Source organism: Neovison vison, chromosome 9 (genome assembly GCF_020171115.1).
Source record: "Neovison vison isolate M4711 chromosome 9, ASM_NN_V1, whole genome shotgun sequence".
NCBI classification, from domain to species: Eukaryota; Metazoa; Chordata; class Mammalia; order Carnivora; family Mustelidae; genus Neogale; species Neogale vison.
This window is the reverse complement of record NC_058099.1, coordinates 78,861,062-78,880,061: the sequence shown is the minus strand read 5'-3', so window position 1 is coordinate 78,880,061 and position 19,000 is coordinate 78,861,062. Positions and strand designations below refer to the sequence as shown.

The following is a 19,000-nucleotide window of genomic DNA, read 5'->3' as shown; positions in this document are numbered from 1 at the left end:
GAATGTAGATTTCCGGGGTGCCTGGGTGGCTCAGTGGGTTAACGCCTCTGCCTTTGTCTCAGGTCATGATCCCAGAGTTCTGGGTTTGAGCCCGAATTGGGCTCTCTGCTCAGTGGAGAGCCTACTTCCTCCTCTCTCTCTCTGCCTGCTTATAATCTCTGTCTGTCAAATAAATGAATAAAATCCTTACAAATAAATAATTAATTAATTAAAAGAAGGTAGAGTTCCTGTATGTTTCTCACCACAAGAAAAAAACTTAAAAGAAATAGGAAATTTTTTTAAGAGATGAGAAATTGAGAAGGTACCAAAGTTCTATGTCTTAGCTTTTATATTTTGTTTTTGAGCTGTCCGAAGTACAGGCTCTTTCAAGTTTTGCCCCTTTAATGTACCCTTACTTGCTGTTTGTGGGTGAGCAAGCAGAAACCCTTGAGATAATGACACATTCTATTATTTATTCATTTAAAAGATTTTCTTTATTTGAGAGAAAGAGCATGAACAGGGGGGAGGGGCAGAGGGAGCAGGAGAGACAGACTCCCTACTGAGCAGAAAGCCTGATGTGGATTCAGGGCTTTGTCCCAGGACCCTGAGATCATGACCTGAGCCAAAGGCAGACACTTAACTGAATGAGTCACCCAGGCACCCTGAGATAATGACACATTTTAAGGGCACCATCCCTACACACAGACACACATATCAAGGGCAAGCACTCCCTTCAATTTTAATTTTTTAGAATTTAGTTTTGGGACATTTTATGAGAAGGTTCAACCATGAAATCCCATTGTGATTATTTACAATTATAAAATTATGGAGTGTGTTCAAGTGGCTGTTTTGTTATAGTGATGTCTTTGATCAAGAATGTTTTTTAAATGTCTGGATATAAAGCAAAAGACACAAATGAGTTATTCATTCAAAAACCCACGTGCCAGGGTGAAAGTGTCGCCTGCTGTCAGCGGTGTCAGCCACTTCGAAATTCTTGCCTCCACAGACCAGAGTCACAGTCTGCTCTGGGCTGGGCTGGACAAATTCCAGAAGAGTCACCGGACATTTGCTTAGAATATCCATGTTTGAGGACATTCGTATGTCATGTTTTCTGACAGAAATGTTATAAACCAGTGTTAGTGTTTGTGATGCATAATACTTTTTCTTTCCCTCCTCAGGGATACATGGCACAGCACATACCTCCACTGGCAGATAGTGTTCGCTTGGGGATGTTAACAAATGAATTACAGTGCAGGCATTCTTGCTCGGACATGGTGCATGCATTCCCGAAAAACGTAATATTCTGCAAACACACAGGACATATGAAAAAAAAAAGGGATGGAGCTGGTCACTCAGTATTGTATACCTTTGTAACCAGAGCACTCAAAAAAACAGTAACAATCCTAATAAGGTACTAGGACAATAAAAAAAAAGTCATGTTAGAGTCTTAATAGACACAGAAATATAATAGTCTAGGAATCCTTGTAGATAGTTTTAAAAAATAAAAATACAGGATTTTGTAGTTAATTTTTTGGAAGATGAAGGGAGCTTGATGAGGAAGGTGTGTAGGTTGTGGCTGCTGAGTTATGGGGCGAAGGACAAAATGCATAAAGCTCTGAGAGAACCAAGACAAAGCACGTGGACAGCCTGTGCCAAAAGGAAGGCCCCATATCAAGTGGACGTTGTGTCCCACACTGTATTCACCTGCTGTCTGCTGCTTCAGTTTTGGGAATTGACGTGCATTTGGTGGCTGTTACTGGGTGGGAGGTGGAGGCACTGCATTAATATGTTGGGAAGTACAAGATCTACTTTAGCATCACTCACCTATGAGCTAATTAATGCTTTAGGAACACAATTGTGGCAGAGCAGTCCTGGTCTTGAGTATGGATTCATGAGGGGCTAGAGCAAGGCACAAAGCCAGGATCTTGAGTGAGGTTGGTTCCATGTATGTAGATTTGGAGTCTTTGTACTGGTGTAAAGGGATAATGCATCACCTTGCTGCTAATAGATTACAGTGAATAATCTGTCTCCAGGCCAGTGAAAATCTGGCAGTCCACAAAGGTCTGCATATCTTTCAGACAGGTTGTTACACTCCTAATGAGCCCTGGCAACAATTAAAAATATTATGATCTAGCTGAGCATTTGGGCCTTAAAAAGTGACCTACTCTGCCGAATGACACTTAAAGTTCTTGCTCAGCAACAGAAAAGTAATTCAGTTCTTATTGAATTCAATTTATTCAACTGAGTAAGTTGAATAATCTTTTTTTAACTCTTTTAGGCAGTGCTAGCTTGCATATGCTGTGAAGCTGGTAAATTTTTGTGTGTGTTTTTAGCACCAAAGTGCAATGATTCAAATCACCATGTTATTTAGGGTTCTCTAGAGAAACAGAAACAATAAAGTGTGTGTGTGTGTGTGTGTCAGAGAGAAAAAAAAAATACTTTAAGGAGTTGGCTCATTGATTGTGGAGGCAGGTGAGTCCCAGCTCTGCAGGGGGTAGACCAGGAGGCTGGAGACCAGGGAAGAGTCAGCGTGGCCCCGGAGTGTGATGGCAGTCTGCTGGCAGAATGCCTTCTTCCTTGGCGGAGGTCAGTCTTTATCTTACTGTCTTCAGGTAATGGGGTGAGCCGTGCCCACATTATGGAGGGTAATGTACTTTACACAGAGTCTACTGATTTAAATGCTACTCTGATTTACGAAACACCTTCACAGCAATATCTGGACGTGTATGACGGATACTTGAGAACCGTAGCCTCACCATGTCGACACAGAAGATGGACCACAGCCACTAAGAAACTTTTTCAGGTATTCTCAGTTTTTGAGATTACCTGAGTCTTGGGAATCAGTTTTGAAAAGATCAGAGCATTTTTAGATGCTTCTAGGCTATAAAATATGTACCAAAAATCTTTCAGTTATTTATCAGAATCTAGAAAGACCCCTGTACATCTCTTGTACCCCCTTCCAAATGCCGAAACACTCCAAAACAACATACCACATTTCTGTGGCAACTTTAATGTTACTGTCATTTTTCTACCGGCCAAGGAAAGGCTTGCCCTCCATGTATTTATGGCTCTGATATGGACCCTGAAGAAATGAGCTTATTTTTCTTTTCTTTTTAAAAAAGATTTACTCATCCATTTTAGAGAGAGTGGGAGAGAGTGTATACATGATCGAGGGGAGGGACAGAGGGAGCTGAGGGTGAGAAGTAGACTCTGCGCTGTGTGGGGAGCCTGATGTGGGGCTCAACCCCAAGATTCTGAGATTCTGACCTGAGCTGAAACTAAGAGTCAGATGCTTTATCTCCTGAGCCACCCAGCTACCCCCAAATGGGCTTATTTTTAAAGCTCGTCTCCACCCTCTCCCTCCTTACCCTGCAGTCCCACTCTTTATCTCAGTATCTCTAAGTCTGAACTGAGCAGCTGACAGAAGAGGCTTTTTGGATTGAAGCAGCCTTTGCCCTGTGGCAAGCTATGCCAGCCTTGCACACTGCAGCCCTTGCCTGAGCAAACCATCCCTTGCTTGCTCACTTCTTTCTTCCTTCTCCTCCTTCTCCCTCATCCCCACCCTCCCTCCTGCAAATGCTGTGAGAAAGACATTATGCCAGAAGTCCAAAGGCTGAAGTTTTAATGAGAAACAGTAGGAAATTCCTTAGAGCAGGTACCTGTTCTTTCTTTACCATTTCCAACCACTAGTTTTGGTTCCTGAGTTGGTAGTTGCTACCAAGGATGCAATTTAAGAGGCATAGGGAAGCCCGGATGTGTTCCACCAGATAGAGGTCTTAAAATTCAGCCATAAGAATGCCAGTGGTTTCATATTCTTAGAATGAGGCATTTTTTAGTTCATCAGCAGACACTGCTTTTAAATCCCATCTTTTCTCAGGTATTGCTGTTCAAGGGCCTCAGACTGCAGCATTGGCAGCACCTGGTAGTGGTTCTAGAACTGCAGACTCCTAAGCCCCATCATAAACCTGTGGAAGGACCTGTATTTTAACAAGGTCCATTGGTGATTTGTGCATGTTTTTAAGTCTGCCAGGGAAATGAGAAGTGACGGTGTGGGACATGGCCACGTTAGGCTGGGAGTTCAGTATGAAAAGATAAAAAAAGATCCAGAAAGAGCATGTTGAAGACGGAGAAGGTAGCAAAGCTGAACTTCACGTACTCCAGAATTCTGCCTTGGGTTGCCTTTGGTTGTTTGAAATCTGAGTTGTGAAGCATTCATGACTGAATTTACCCTGAAGATAAGTAACTGATAGTTCACCAAGGATATGGGTGTATTTGGTGAATGTAATCTTCAAAGTCAGATAGAGCACAGTGCACTGTACATAGAGGGGCTCAGTGTATTTACCCTCCTGTCCCCAACCATATGTTCCTGAGCTTGGAGTTGTACATCTGTCATTTCCATTGCTGTAGTGTATCCCTCTGTGTGAAGATACGACAGTTGACCCATTTCTCTACTAATGGTCATTTGGGAAATTTCTGCATTGTGGCCATTACTCCTAAAATGAGCAGCCTGCCCCATGTCTTTTGGTAAATGGATGGACACATACAATGCATTGCTTTTAATAATTTCAAAATAATTTAAGATTTCCTCACTAACTCATGGTCATGATCGTGAAGCTTTCATCTTGGGCTGTAGTATAGTGATACCCCATGTTTGCAAAGATGGTCATTCAGCTTGGCTTTTTGGGTTTCTGTATACATTTTCTCTTCTTGCTCTAAGGCTTCTAAGTTTTATTTCATTATTGTCAGTTCTTCCTTTCTTCCTCGGTACCTTCTCTGCCAAAGATACACAAAGCACATGATCCCATATTTTAGAATGGTGTTTTCAAACCCCTACAGGATTATTCCTGTACCTACAGGTTATTCCTGTACTGAGCAGTGGTGTCTCAGAGGCTGCTTTTCATTCTTTCTTGCTTTTCAGACTTCTTTTGGATTTTTCTTCATGCCAGATCCTTGAATTTTAGGTGGCTGGGATACTGCTGCCATTTTGAAATCATTGTCATTGTTTTTTTAGTCTTAATAATTATTATTCCTGTGTTAGCCCCTTTTCCCCTCTGCTTATTTTGAAAGTTCCTCCAAATAGACATGATGTTCTAAATCATCTTTGTAGAAATTATGCCACTTAGATAAGCATGAACATTCAATTATATTATTATGAATACATGTGAGAAGTAGGTGTCTAGCCAAGAGTGGGTGTGGGCTTATGCTTGGATGAACCCATGGGAGTCTGGCAAGGTGTGAGCTTGCACCTGTCTCATTGGCCCGCAGCCCAACAGATGGTCACTGAAATTATTTGTAATACTTTTTTTATGAGTCTTAAGGAAATGCTACAAAAACTATTCATGGAGGTAAACAGATACTACAGCTTTATGGGTTCTCCTTGTCTACTCAAATGAATTATTATAATAACTCTATTACGGCTCCTCCTTTAGTATTTGGGTTGAAAGCAGCCATTCAACATTTATTTCCATTTTGTCTCTGGGTTTTGGACCAGTTGCACTGCCCAGAGGGGATGTTATCCACACAGATGAGAACGGAGATCGGTTCATGCCACAGGGAACCAGAACGGCAAACTAGGGGGGAAAAAAGGTTTGGGATGAAAAATATAAACTGAGATAAATGTAAATACACAGCACATTGAAATTCCTTTTTTTCCTTTTTCTTTTTTTTTAATGTGATGAAGGGGTGAGTTAAGTTGATGACTCAATTAAGAGACCAGTTTTTTTTTTTCTCAGCTCTCAGAAGGGGCTGAGGTCAGATTCCTTCAGGAGATAGTGTTTGCGTATCTGAAGGTAGTTTGCTCTTTTAGTGGGCTGTGGCTCTGGAAACTCAAAAGTGGATTAGTTTTCAGGGCAGCTGCTCTTGGTATAAAGTGAGAAAGTCAGGTTTTAGTAGGATTTTTGGCTACCTTCTTTTTTAAAAAATTACATTCCAGAAAATCACCCTTCTGTTGTTGAGAAGATCAAATGAAAAAGTAATTAAACTTTCCTGTTGGGTGCTGGGGAAGCAATGAAGTGGACAGTTGATGAGCAATGAAGTGTCGCTCAGGAAGCTTCTCCCTTGTGGAAAATATGCCCCAGATGCCACCGAATGAGACCAGGGGTCTCTCAAAAGGTCTTAACTGTTGAAATGTCAAATTAGTGATGTCGACAACATTTTACTTTCAAGCGTTCTAGAAAATTTGGAAGGAAATCTCTATAGCTCATCTGACTTTAGTTTGGTCTTTTTGATCCAGCACTGCGTAAAACAGAGACTGGAAAGCCATTATCGATTTATCTTTATGTTTGACGGTTAGGTGGGAAGGGAGATAGGTAAAATTCAATGATTCTTTAAAAAAAGTAGATTAAAAAAATCTTTGATATGCTTTTTGTGCAGGAACTCAACAAACACTACCATGTGTACAAATAGTTTTAAGTTAGTTCGAGGATGCCGTGGAAAAACTCTCTCATTTAATTACATGATCTTTCAGAGCAAACTCTTGTAACCCTCAAGAGAAGTTTTTAAGAAGGCCAGAGCAGGCTGGTATGATCTTCAATAGTATCATCCACACTCCAGCGTAAGGTCAAGATTCAGCTGTTGAAGAAAATGTGACTATAGTTTAGGCACCAAACAGTTATCTTTCCATGTTATCTGTAATAATTTAGCATTAAATGCCAACCAATCAATAATTAGTAGTAGGTTTTTCAATACCTATTATATACAAATTCAAAAAAATAGGTTTGCTGCAGAGTGAAGAGGTAGGTTGCACTAATATCCCAGAATATATTACTTTTCGTAGATAAAAATGTATTCTTTACTGGTACTCATGATTCTGTGCAATATTAAGAAGTCTTTTGGAGATTTTTTTAAAAGACAGGCAAATCCTTATCTTTTATAGAGGCTGGTTGTAGGTTGTCTGCATAACAACAATATTTTAAATCTGTGTTGACCTACATAAAATCCTGCAATTTAATCTGTGCCTTAAGGACTCACATGTGTATCATAATGTTTAGAAACTTAAACGTACATAATCCTCTGTTACAAATGCATCCTTCTTTATTATTGAGGAAATACATCCAGGATTCACAGCATTAGTTCAACCATTCAGCTGGAGTTGCGATTTCAGCAGCCTCAGTGAACACTCTGGCCGGTAGAGTTCAGATGTGCTTTCTGGAATGCCCTGCTTTCTCAGTGTTCAGAACGGGATTGGCCCCTCTCAGCTTGGCTGTCAGATTTCCCACAGTTAGTCTTGTTCCCGACCCTGACCAACAAAGTTTATCGGCTCCGTCTTCACCACGGCCTTCCTTGGCCAGCTCAGATCCAGCATAGAGCTCCACCCGTTCTGCTTCAGCGCCCACTGAGCCCTCCTTCCCTAGGCTCTGTCCTCCTTCATTTATGCAGGATCCTGTCGGGTCAGATTTCTAGTGCTGTAAGGGATATGGAGGCTGATACGTAACTGGGAAGGTAAGCATCCGCAGAACACTCAGTACACAGAGCTTCAGATTCAGTGTGGCAGGAGATCTGAAGGGGAAGATTTCTTCTGGTTGGAACAGTCAGGGCAGGCTTCATGGGGGAGGCAGCTTTGGGGAGACCCTTGACTGATGTAGGGAATACAAAACGCTGTGGTTTTGATTAGAGATCAGTATTGAACTGTAATACATCCAGGAGAGGGTGAAGGTGTTTCCCATGACATATTTGATCTGAACAAGGTCTCCTTTATTGAAAATTTATGTATTACTTGTTGGGTACTGTGCAAACTTTTGGAGGACAGTGACCACCTAAGGATCCTTAGAATATGAGGAGGTTGAAGGAAATGATATAGGAAGTAGAGTGGCTGTAGAATTGATCCCCCAACCCAGAATTTCCTTGCAAATAAAATGAGAGGAATTAATATACTTAAAATTATGTAACCTTCCAATTCAAGAGCATGGAATGGTCTTCCATCTTTTTGTGTCTTCTTCAATTTCTTTCATGAGTGTTCTGTAGTTCCTCGAGTACAGATCCTTTACCTCTTTGGTTAGGTTTATTCCAGGTATCTTATGGTTCTTGGTGCTGTAGTAAATGGAATCGATTCTCTAATTTCCCTTTCTGTATTTTCATTGTTAGTGTATAAGAAAGCCACTGATTTCTGTACATTGACTTTGTATCCTGCCACCTTACTGAATCACTGTATGAGTTCTAGTAGTTTGGGGGTGGAGTCTTTTGGGTTTTCCATATAAAGAATCATGTCATCTGCGAAGAGAGAGAGTTTGACTTCTTCATTGCCAATTTGGATACCTTTTATTTCTCTTTGTTGTCTGATTGCTGTTGCTAGGTCTTCTAATACTATGTTGAACAAGAGTGGTGAGAGTGGGCATCCTTGTCGTGTTCCTGATCTCAACAGGAAGGCTGCAAGCCTTTTCCCATTGAGGATGATATTTGCTGTGGGTCTTTCATAGATAGATTTGATGAAGTTCAGGAATGTTCCCTCTCTCCCTATACTCTGAAGCATTTTAATCAGGAACAGATGCTGGATTTTGTCAAATGCTTTTTCTGCATCAATTGAGAGGACCATGTGGTTCTTCTCTTATTGATTTGTTCTATCACATTGATTGATTTGCGAATGTTGAACCATCCTTGTAGCCCAGGGATGAATCCCACCTGCTCATGGTGGATAATCTTTTTAATGTGCTGTTGGATCCTGTTTGCTAGGATCTTGTTGAGAATCTTAGCATCCATATTCATCAGTGATATTGGTCTGAAATTCTCCTTTTTGGTAGGGTCTTTGCCTGGTTTGGGGATCAGGGTAATGCTGGCTTCATAGAAAGAGTCTGGAAGTTTTCCTTTTCCTTCAATATTTTGAACAGCTTCAGGAGAATAGGTGTTATTTCTTCTCTGAAAGTTTGGTAGAATTCCCCAGGGAATCCGTCAGGTCCTGGGCTCTTGTTTTATGGGAGGTTTTTGATCACCGCTTCAATCTCGTTACTAGATATTGGTCTATTCAGGTTGTCAGTTTCTTCCTGGTTCAATTTTGGGAGTTTATAGTTTTCCAGGAATGCATCCATTTTATCTAGGTTGCTTAGCTTATTGGCATATAACTGTTGATAATAACTTCTGATGATTGTTTCTACTTTCTTGGTGTTAATTGTGATCTCTCCCTTTTCATTCATAATTCTATTAATGTGGGCCTTCTTTCTTTTCGTTTGGATTAGTGTGGCCAGTGGTTTATCGATCTTATTGATTCTTTCAAAAAACTAGCTTCTAGTTTCATTGATACATTCTGATCTCTGCTCCAATTTTGATTATTTCTCTTCTAATGTGTGGAGTTGGTTTGATTTGTTGCTGATTCTCCAGTTCTTTGAAGGTGTAGAGACAGCTGGTGTATTCTGGATTTTTCAATTTTTTTGAGGGAGGCTTGGATGGCTATGTATTTCCCCCTTAGGACCACCTTCACTGTATCCCATAGGTTTTGGACTGAAGTGTCTTCATTCTCATTGGTTTCCATGAATTGTTTCAATTAGCAATAATCGCGCCTTGGATAAACCTCATTGGCTACGATACTGCCACTGAATTGTTTCAGTTTTTCTTTGATCTCCTGGTTGATCCAAGCATTCTTAAGCAAGGTGGTCTTTAGCTTCCAGGTGTTTGAGTCCCTTCTGAACTTTTCCTTGTGATTGAGCTCCAGTTTCAAAGCATTGTGATCTGAGAATATGCAGGGAATAATCTCAGTCTTTTGGTATTGGTTGAGTCCTGATTTGTGACCCAGTATGTGGTCTATTCTTGAGAAGGTTCCACGTGCACTTGAGAAGAATGAGTATTCTGTTGTTTTAGGATGGAATGCTCTGTATATATCTATGAGGTCCATCTGGTCCAATGTGTCATTCAATGCTCTTGTATTGGAAGAATAAACATTACTAAAACGTCTATACTGCCTAGTGCAATCTATACTTTTAATGCCATTCCAATCAAACTCCACCAGTATTTTTCAAAGAGCTGGAGCAAATAATCCAAAAATTTGTATGGAATCAGAAGAGACCCCAAATTGCTAAGGAAATGTTGAAAAAAAACATAAAATGGGGGGCATCACGTTACCTGATTTCAAGATTTACTACAAAGCTGTGATCACCAAGACAGAATGGTACTGGCATAAAAACAGACACACAGACCAGTGGAACAGAGTAGAGAGCCCAGATATGGACCCTCAACTCTATGGTCACATAGTCTTCGACGAAACACGAAAAAATATACAGTGGAAAAAAGTCTCTTCGATAAATGGTGCTGGGAAAACTGGGCAGCTATATGTAGAAGAATGAAACTCAACCATTCTCTTACACCGTACACAAGATAAACTCAAAATGGATAAAAGACCTCAAGGTGAGCCAGGAATCCATCAGAATCCTAGAGGAGAACATAGGCAGTAATCTCTTCAATATCAGCCACAGCAACTTCTTTCAAGATATGTCTCCAAAGGCAAAGGAAACAAAAGCGAAGATGAACTTTTGGGACTTCATCAAAATCAAAAGCTTCTGCACAGCAAAGGAAACAGTCAAGAAAACAAAGAGGCAACCCACGGAATGGGAGAAGATATTTGCAAATGACAGTACAGACAAAAGGTTGATATCCAGGATCTATAAAGAACTCCTCAAACTCAACATACACAAAACAGATAATCATATCAAAAAATGGGCAGAAGATATGGACAGACATTCTCCAATGAAGACATACAAATGGCTATAGATACATGAAAAACTGTTCATCATCACTAGCCCTCAGGGAGATTCAAATCAAAGCCGCATTGAGATGTCACCTTGTACCAGTTAGAATGGCCAAAATTAGCAAGACAGGAAACAACATGTGTTGGAGGGGATGTGCAAAAAGGGGAACCCTCTTCTGCTGTTGGTGGGAATGCAAGTTGATGCAGCCACTTTGGAGAACAGTGTGGAGCTTCCTCAAGAAATTAAAAATAGAGCTTCCCTATGACCCTGCAATTGCACTACTGGTTACTTACCTCAAAGATACAGATGTCGTTAAAAGAAGGGCCATCTGTACCCCAATGTTTATAGCAGCAATGGCCACGGTCGCCAAACTGTGGAAAGAACCAAGATGCCCTTCAATGGATGAATGGATAGGAAGATGTGGTCCAAATACACTATGGAGTATTATGCCTCCATCGGAAAGGATTAAGACCCAACTTTTGTAGCAACATGGACGGGACTGGAGGAGATTATGCTGAGTGAAATAAGTCAAACAGAGAGAGTCAATTATCATATGGTTTCACTTATTTGTGGAGCATAACAAATAGCATGGAGGACAAGGGGCGTTAGAGAGGAGTAGGGAATTTGGGTAAATTGGAAGGGGAGGTGAACCATGAGAGACTATGGACTCTGAAAAACAATCTGAGGGGTTTGAAGTGGCGGGGGGTAGGAGGTTGGGGGAGCCAGGTGGTGGGTGTTGGATAGGGCACGGATTGCATATAGTACTGGGTGTGGTGCAAAAAACAATGAATACTGTTATGCTGAAAATAAATAAATAAATAAATTTTAATAATTATGTAACCTTATTGGAATATTGTTTTATTGTCTGACAAATTATGTTTTTATTTTACATGTGATCCTCTGACATAGTTCTATCAAACACATTAAAAAAAGTTATTTCTAAAATGTATACACATTTTTTATACATTAAGGCAAAGAAAATGTTGCGACCAGTTATGTGAAGATTAAAAAAATTGTGTAAGTAGAATAGTTATTTTTGGAAAATACTTAAGTACTTTAATCGGTTTCTTATCTTGTACTTCCCTGAAGAATATGTCTTTTTTTTCATTGTGGTCTTTATGCTTTTTCTGCCCCATCAAATTGCTTGTAATGTTCTTTAGAAGATTTTGATTATCAAATTTGAAATTATTGATATTGAGCAATTGACTCTTCTCTGCAAGTCATCATGTTTTTAGTGGAGAAAACATTCCCTGTCCAAGTGCTGACATACAATCATAGAGAAAACTCTGCAATAAGCTTAGAGCAAATTCTGATAAATGGAGGATATTCCCAACTTAGTTTTGGTATTGAGAAGTGTTGATACTTATGTATGTGAATGAGTATTTCTGCCCTTGATGGTCACAGGCTCTGTGTTTTCTGCCTCCCTTTGAAGAGCTTTTTTTGACAAACACTTGGACAGATTTCTTTCTTAAGTTTTGCAAGATAAGCTTGTAGGATAAGTTTGTTTCCATTTATGACTCTTATGAATAAGTTTTCCCATATTGAGATGCTTCAAAATTGTAGGCCTTTTCAATTTCATTTCATTTTGGTTCAGAGCATAAATGTAATCAAATAAAAATAGGAAGTCGAGATATTCCAAATCATAATTGTGGAGTTTTGGGATTCGTGCAACATTTGAGCTCTCATTTCATCTGTTTAGTTCATCAGTGCCTTCCTGTTTTCAGGCTTATTTTTCAATTAATTCCAATCTGCTAACAGCTTCAAAAGCTGAAGACAGTTTTTATAAATTTGATAAAAGTTTTCCAACAGATATTGAGCAAAATGTAATGCCAACTTAGGGGGCAGGTTTACAGCAAACATAGGATGATTTGCTAAGTAGTTCTTCAAAGGTTCAAATGTTTCCAGAACCTGAATGTGATAAGCCACAGAGAAAACGTAACCACCACAAAAATGTTTAGATGCTGTAATTATATGTGTGAATGCATTTGAAATTCTGATAACAACAGCTTCTCTTTCAGTTGGTAGAATATCAAAGCCTGTCTGGATGCCATCAAATGCACCAGCACCATTTCCACATGTATTTCTGCTTCATATATGGCTTACTTTAGTAAAAATTATGATAATTTTTAATCACAGTGCTTTACTTTTATATTTCACGAAATTTATAGTAATATTTGTAATAAGTTCGGAAGTTTTAATCTTCCACAGAATGAATTTCTAAAAGCTTTATTGTGATGATGGAAAAAAAGAAATCAGACCATTATTGATATTAACTCAACTGATATTCTTTTCGAGGTATTGATCAGAATGATAACAAACTGGCCTCACTTACCTCTGCAAAGTTCTTTTTTTGGCTAATGGAGGCACGAAAGCACCTGTCACTTCACCATGTGTGTTTGAAGTGAAAATGCACGGAACCAATACAGAAGCATTGTCTTTTGATTGAAGGGAAAGGTCCTACTTTACATGCTCTCATTCTTCAGCTGCATGGTGACCTCGTAGACCCTGAACAGTTTTCCTCAAAGACAGATGCTGATGCTTTTTCAGGAAATTTGTTGTCTTCTGGTTTTTATGTGGTTAATGGTATCATTCTGGTCCACCATGGTGGAGGCTAAATGTTGACAAACTTAAAAATATATATATTTTGTTTGGAATATTTTTAGATTTACAGAAAAATTGTGAGGACATTACAGAGTTCCCCTATTACATGTACCTACTTTCCCCCATGATTAGCATCTTGTATTGGTGCTCTACACTTGTCACAATCAGTGAACTGATATTGGTACATTAGTATTAATTTAAGTCCATAGTTTATTAATATTTCCTCAGTTTTCCCCCTAATGTCCTTTTTGTGCTCCAGCATCCTGTCCAGGACACCACATTCCATTCAGTTGTGGTGTCCTTGGGCTCCTCTCGGCAGTGACCACTGACAAACATTTTGAGCAAGTTACACATTTATCACCATCATTTTTGTAGAGAGGAAATTTGGTTCTTAACCTTTTTATTTAAGCATGCACCTTTGTTGTTCCTTGACGTCATGGTTTCCAGAAGGGTTTGTTGCAAAATAGTAAAGCATTACCATTCAACAAAATAACTAGTTACATACATTTAAGTTGTACTAACCTGGTTAAATTCCAGTAGCAGGAGCATTCCAGATACTTCCAATTGCTGTGTGGGAGGACGGTCCGACTTCTGTTTCCTGTACCTTGTGCCTCTGATTTCCTTTTTTCCCACTGATTTGGCCAAACAGGCACCTGGCAGAGGGTAGCACAATGGATGGTCACCCAGGCGGCCAGCAGGGCAGCCGTCCCCAGGCTTTCTCGTGCACCCTCTGAGGCCTGCGGACTTACCAGTCTCCAGCTTCTCTTATCCAAGTCTAATACGTTTTATCAGTGAGTATTCTATTCTGGCTCCTGAAAGCAAAAGCCTTGTTATGCTGTGTCTGAAAAGGGTCAGGAAAGGAGAGATGGGTTTATCACTGGTTGTCTTCCCATTTAGCTACGTGTTCATGAGAAGTTTTGCCACCGCAAGGGTGTGTCCTACGCTCCCGGGTAAAAGCTGGAGGTAAAAGGTGCAAATCCACGAGCTTCTCTTGGCTTATTGTAATGCAGCTGTTAATAATTTAATGCATAATTAGTATGGAGTTCAATAACAGTTAATAGTTATGTACTCAAAATGTAGCTTTTTCATGAGCATTTATCCAGAATTTTCCTTTTTTTTTTTAAAGTCAAACTGGACAGAATACAGGACAACAGTATGAGATTGTCCTGGGTAAACCCAGGAAGGAGATAGATGTCATCTAAAGAAAAATTTTGTACAGGAACTGATGTGGCACTCTTTTCTTCCCAACTCCTATATTTCTTACCAAAACAGAAATTTTCTGTGTAAATATACCAACTTGCACTAACATTACTAGATTGTGCCTACATTAAACTTGACTCCAGGTAAACTGATAGAAGAGAAATACCGGGAGATTGAATGTGAATTCTCAGTACTCTTAAGTAAAGAGGTACCTATTCTCACGTGTGTGTGTACACATATAGAGCACACTGACAGTGTGGTGTCCATATACAAATATAAATTGATGTGCACGTAGGGGCAGGATGTGACCAAAGCCCTGTTTCCTTGTATACAGAAGGCTAGACATGCACTGCCCCATCCTTGTTACTGTGCTCAGGGCCTTCCTTATGTTAACAGACTATTTGGCCCTTGGCCTGTTTGTGTAAATAATGTTTGATGGGAACACAGTTAAGCTTAGTCATTTGTGTGTTGTCTGTGTTTGTTTTCATGCTACAGTGGCAGTGTTGAGTATTGGCAACAGAAATTGTAAATATTTTCTGACTGGTGCTTTACAAACTAAGACTTTTACTGACCCCTTCTTTTGGACTACTTGGACCCGTTCCAATATGGGTGGGTGTGACACACCCCCCCCAAAAAAAAAGTAGTCCTTGGACACCAGCAAGGTGTTCAAGAATTCAGCTCAATTCTGACACTGTCTACTTGGAGAGAGCATCAGATTCCATAGGTCCTACAGCACTGCCCCATCCCCCAGTTCAGACACCAGTCCCAAGCCCCAGGCTGTTATGTGTGCTTCCGACTGACTGGAGGTTCCAACACTCTCCTCCTTAAGTTCAGTTAATTCACTAGAGAGGCTCACAGATCTCAGGGAGACATCTACTTACATTTACCACTTTATTAAAGGGTAAAGGCCGAGTATGGTATAGCCGTATGAAGAGATACACAGAATGAGGTGCTGACCAGAGGAGTTTCTGTCCTCATGGAGTCTGGGGCCTGGCTCAGCGGCACATGAATTGTTCTGGTTTCCCAACTATGGAAGCTCTCCCAAAAGGACCAAAAAGATATTCTTTTGGGTTTTATATGGAGGGTTCATTATGTAGTCATGATAAGCTAAGTTGTTGGCCATTGGCTGATTCAACCTCCAGCCCCTCTCCCCTCCCTGAAGGTCAGGGTGTGGAGTAGGGGACTGAAAGTTTCAACCTTTAATCACACGGTTGGTCCTCCTGGCAACTATCCACCTCTTTGGCGGGGGGATGTCTAAAAATCACCTTCATTAATAAAGAGAGTCCAGTTTCACTCTTACGACTTTGGAAGTTTTTAGGAATTGTGGATGAAGACCATATATGTCTAAGAATTGCATTTTGGGTCATCTGAATGACCAAATATGTATGTCTCATAAATCATGCTATCATACCCTCGGACTGTGAGCTTCGAGGACTGACTTCAGCCATGACCCAATTTTCATTTCTCAGTTTTTCCTGCACTGGCTCTGGTAAGACAACATTTCTGTCCATGAAGTTTCCACACCACGCTGCTTTCTCCCTTTTGACTCTTTCCCCAAAACACAACCCAGAGATACACAGGAGATAAATACCTACTTCTTTCTAACTCATTAGGGCAGAGGAGTCAAGAGCATTAACAGATCGTGGTGATGGCCATCATTTATCAGTTCCCTACAATGTGCCTGGATTGTGTGTGCTTCGGTCCAGGTGAATTACGTTATGTGGAAGCTTCTATCACTTTCCTCACTTTGTGTCTGAGGAAAGTGAATGAAGCGCAGGAGGCTAAGTGTTTTGCCCTGGTTCGCAAAGCCAGGATGTGAGGAGGAAGCATTTGATCTAGCCAGGCCATTACACTTCCCCCAGGCATTATTCACTCTTGACTGAAGCAGCCCTCAACGGGGCGCAGTGTGCCCTCCCCAAACCTCTAGCACCATGCCTCTTGCTGTTTCTGTCTTCGTCCCTCCACTGGCAAACTCCCAGTAACTAAATGTCAGTGATTTCAAATAGGAAGCAATTTGCAATTTGAAACGTTTCTAGACTTTGAATCATCTCCCAGGGAGTTTCCATTTTAAAATCTTGGCGGGAATGCTACCCATCTAAGTACTTCGGGAAGTAAAATACGTCTCCAGGCCATGGGAATCCTGAAAGAATGTTACCTGTGGGAGATGTATTTGGGCAGGGGGCCTGGGTGCGGCACTGGTGGTTGAACACCTGGGCTGGACCATCTTCTGAGCAGCAGCAGAGCAGAGCCAAGGAAGGCCCAGGCCACTGGACTGGCTTGTCTCTGTGGGATGGTGGAACCAAGCTGAAGAGACCATTATTTTCTCTAGAAGGGAGAGTCAGGTAATCACTTTGTGACTGAGTTAATGACAAGCAAGAGCTTTTGTGAGAACACAGACCAGAATCACTTCCAGTTAGAGGCGGCTGGCGTCAGGCCGATGGTGGGCAGAGAGGCACACACAGCACACCATGTCTGGAAGGAAAGACGTGAACTTCACAAAGAGAGCTACTGCCACCCTGTTGTAGGGGCAGAGCTAGATTTAGTTGTTGGCATTTATTTTCTAGTTAGTTGGGGCTTGTTCTGAAAATATGTGTACTATGTAATAAAAGTATGTTTTGAAGTCAGTAACTTTTATCTAACGTGTGTGGGAGTAAAAGGATAAGCCTTTCCACTTACTGACAAATGACAGTATGGTTGGCTCAGGGCATCTAGAAAGAGCAGCTGGTGTCACCTGAGTAGGAATATACCCATTTTTCTTACCACAAAAGAGAAATAAACTGTCAGATTAAAAAAAAAAAAAGAAAGAAAAGAAAAATGTTTATTTTTAGAGTAGCTTTAGGTTTGTAGAAGAATTAAGAGGAAGGTACAGAGATTTCCCATATCCCTGTGCCCCCCACCTTCACAGCCTCCCCCATCATCAGCACACCCTTATCAGAATGATATATTTGTTACAATTGATAAACCTATATTTAACTATCCAAATTCCTTATTTTACATTAGGGTTCACTCATGTACATTATATGGGTTTAGGCAAAGGTAAAGTGATGCATACCCATTATCATATTATCTTACAGAGTATTTTCATTGCCCTAAAATTCCTCTGTATTTCACCTGTTCATCCTATCCCCTCCCCTCCTGTCCCTGGAAACTACTGATCTCTTACTGTTTAAATCCAAGTTTAATCCTGTTTAATCCTGCAAAAATCCAAGTTTTGCATTTTCCAGAATGTCATAGAGTTGAAATTATGTAGTATGTAATCTTTTCAGATTGGTTTCTTTTGCATAGTAATATGCACTTAAAGTTTCTCTATATCTTCTCATGGCTTGGTAGCTCATTTTTCAAGTGTTGGTTAATATTTCCTCATCTGGATGTACCATAGTTTACCTACTCACCCCACTGAAGAACATCTTGGTTGCTGCCCAGTTTCGGCGGTTATGACCAAAGTGGCTGTACCTGTTCATATGCATGTTTTTGTGCTGACATAAGTTTTCATCTCCTTTGGATAAACACCAAAGTTGGATAAACTTTGGATTGCTGGACTGTGTGGTTAAGAGAAAATTTGGTCTCTTAAGAAATTGTCACGCTGTCCTCCTAAGTGACTACCATTTTGCATTCCTGACAGCAATGAATGAGAGTTCCTGTTGCTCCACATCCTCACCAGCATTTGATGTTGTCATGTTCTGGAATTTGGCCATTATAATAGGTATGTGGTGCTATCTCATTTTTTTAATTTTCATTTCCCTGATGCCATATAATGTGGAGCATTTTTTCATATGCTTGTCCTCTGTATATCTTCTTTGTTGAAGTGTCCATTAAGGTATTTGACCCATTTTTTTAATCAGCTTGTTTGTTATTGTTGAGTTTTAAGGATTTTGGGGGGGTATATTTTAGATGACAGTTCTATCTTTTACAGATGTTTCCTCCAGTCTGTGGCTTATCCTCTCATTTTCTTGCCATTGTCTTTCAAAGAGCAGTTTTTAATTTTAATGAAGTCTAGCTTATCAATTCTTTTTCTCATGGATTATGCTTTTGGTGTTGTATCTAAGAAGTTGTCACCATACCCATGGTCATCTAGGTTTTCTCCTTATCTTCTAGAAGTTTTATAGTTTTTCATTTTATGTTTAGGTCTATGATCCATTCTGACTTCATTTTGATGAATGATTTAATTTTTGTGTCTGTATTTGTTCTTTTTCAAGAGGAAGCCCAGTTGTTCTAGCACCATTTGTTGAAAAGACTATCTTTGCTCCTGTGTTACCTTTGCTCCTTTGTCAAATATCTGTTGACTGTATTCAGGTGGGTCTCTTTATGGGCTCTCTATTCTGTTAAGGTGATCTGTTTGTGTGATCAGATTCTAATTGTCTACAATTTTACATATTCTGTAGCAAAGAAAAGTCAAAGTTCATGAAAACTTCTGAAGTTGTACGTTTCTGGATTCAGTGACACTGGACTTAGATTTATTTTTATACCCCCACAGGCTTGTTGCAAAATCCTGTGCTTATTTTTATGCTTCAGCCAAAAGTTTATAAAGATAGGAGTATTGGGGGCACCTG

At 40.2% G+C, this 19,000-nt stretch overlaps 1 pseudogene; it reads left to right on the top strand.

The window, feature by feature from the left end:
* The window catches only part of LOC122917662, a 65,104-nt pseudogene that overhangs the window by 6,760 nt on the left and 39,344 nt on the right, over positions 1 to 19,000 (top strand).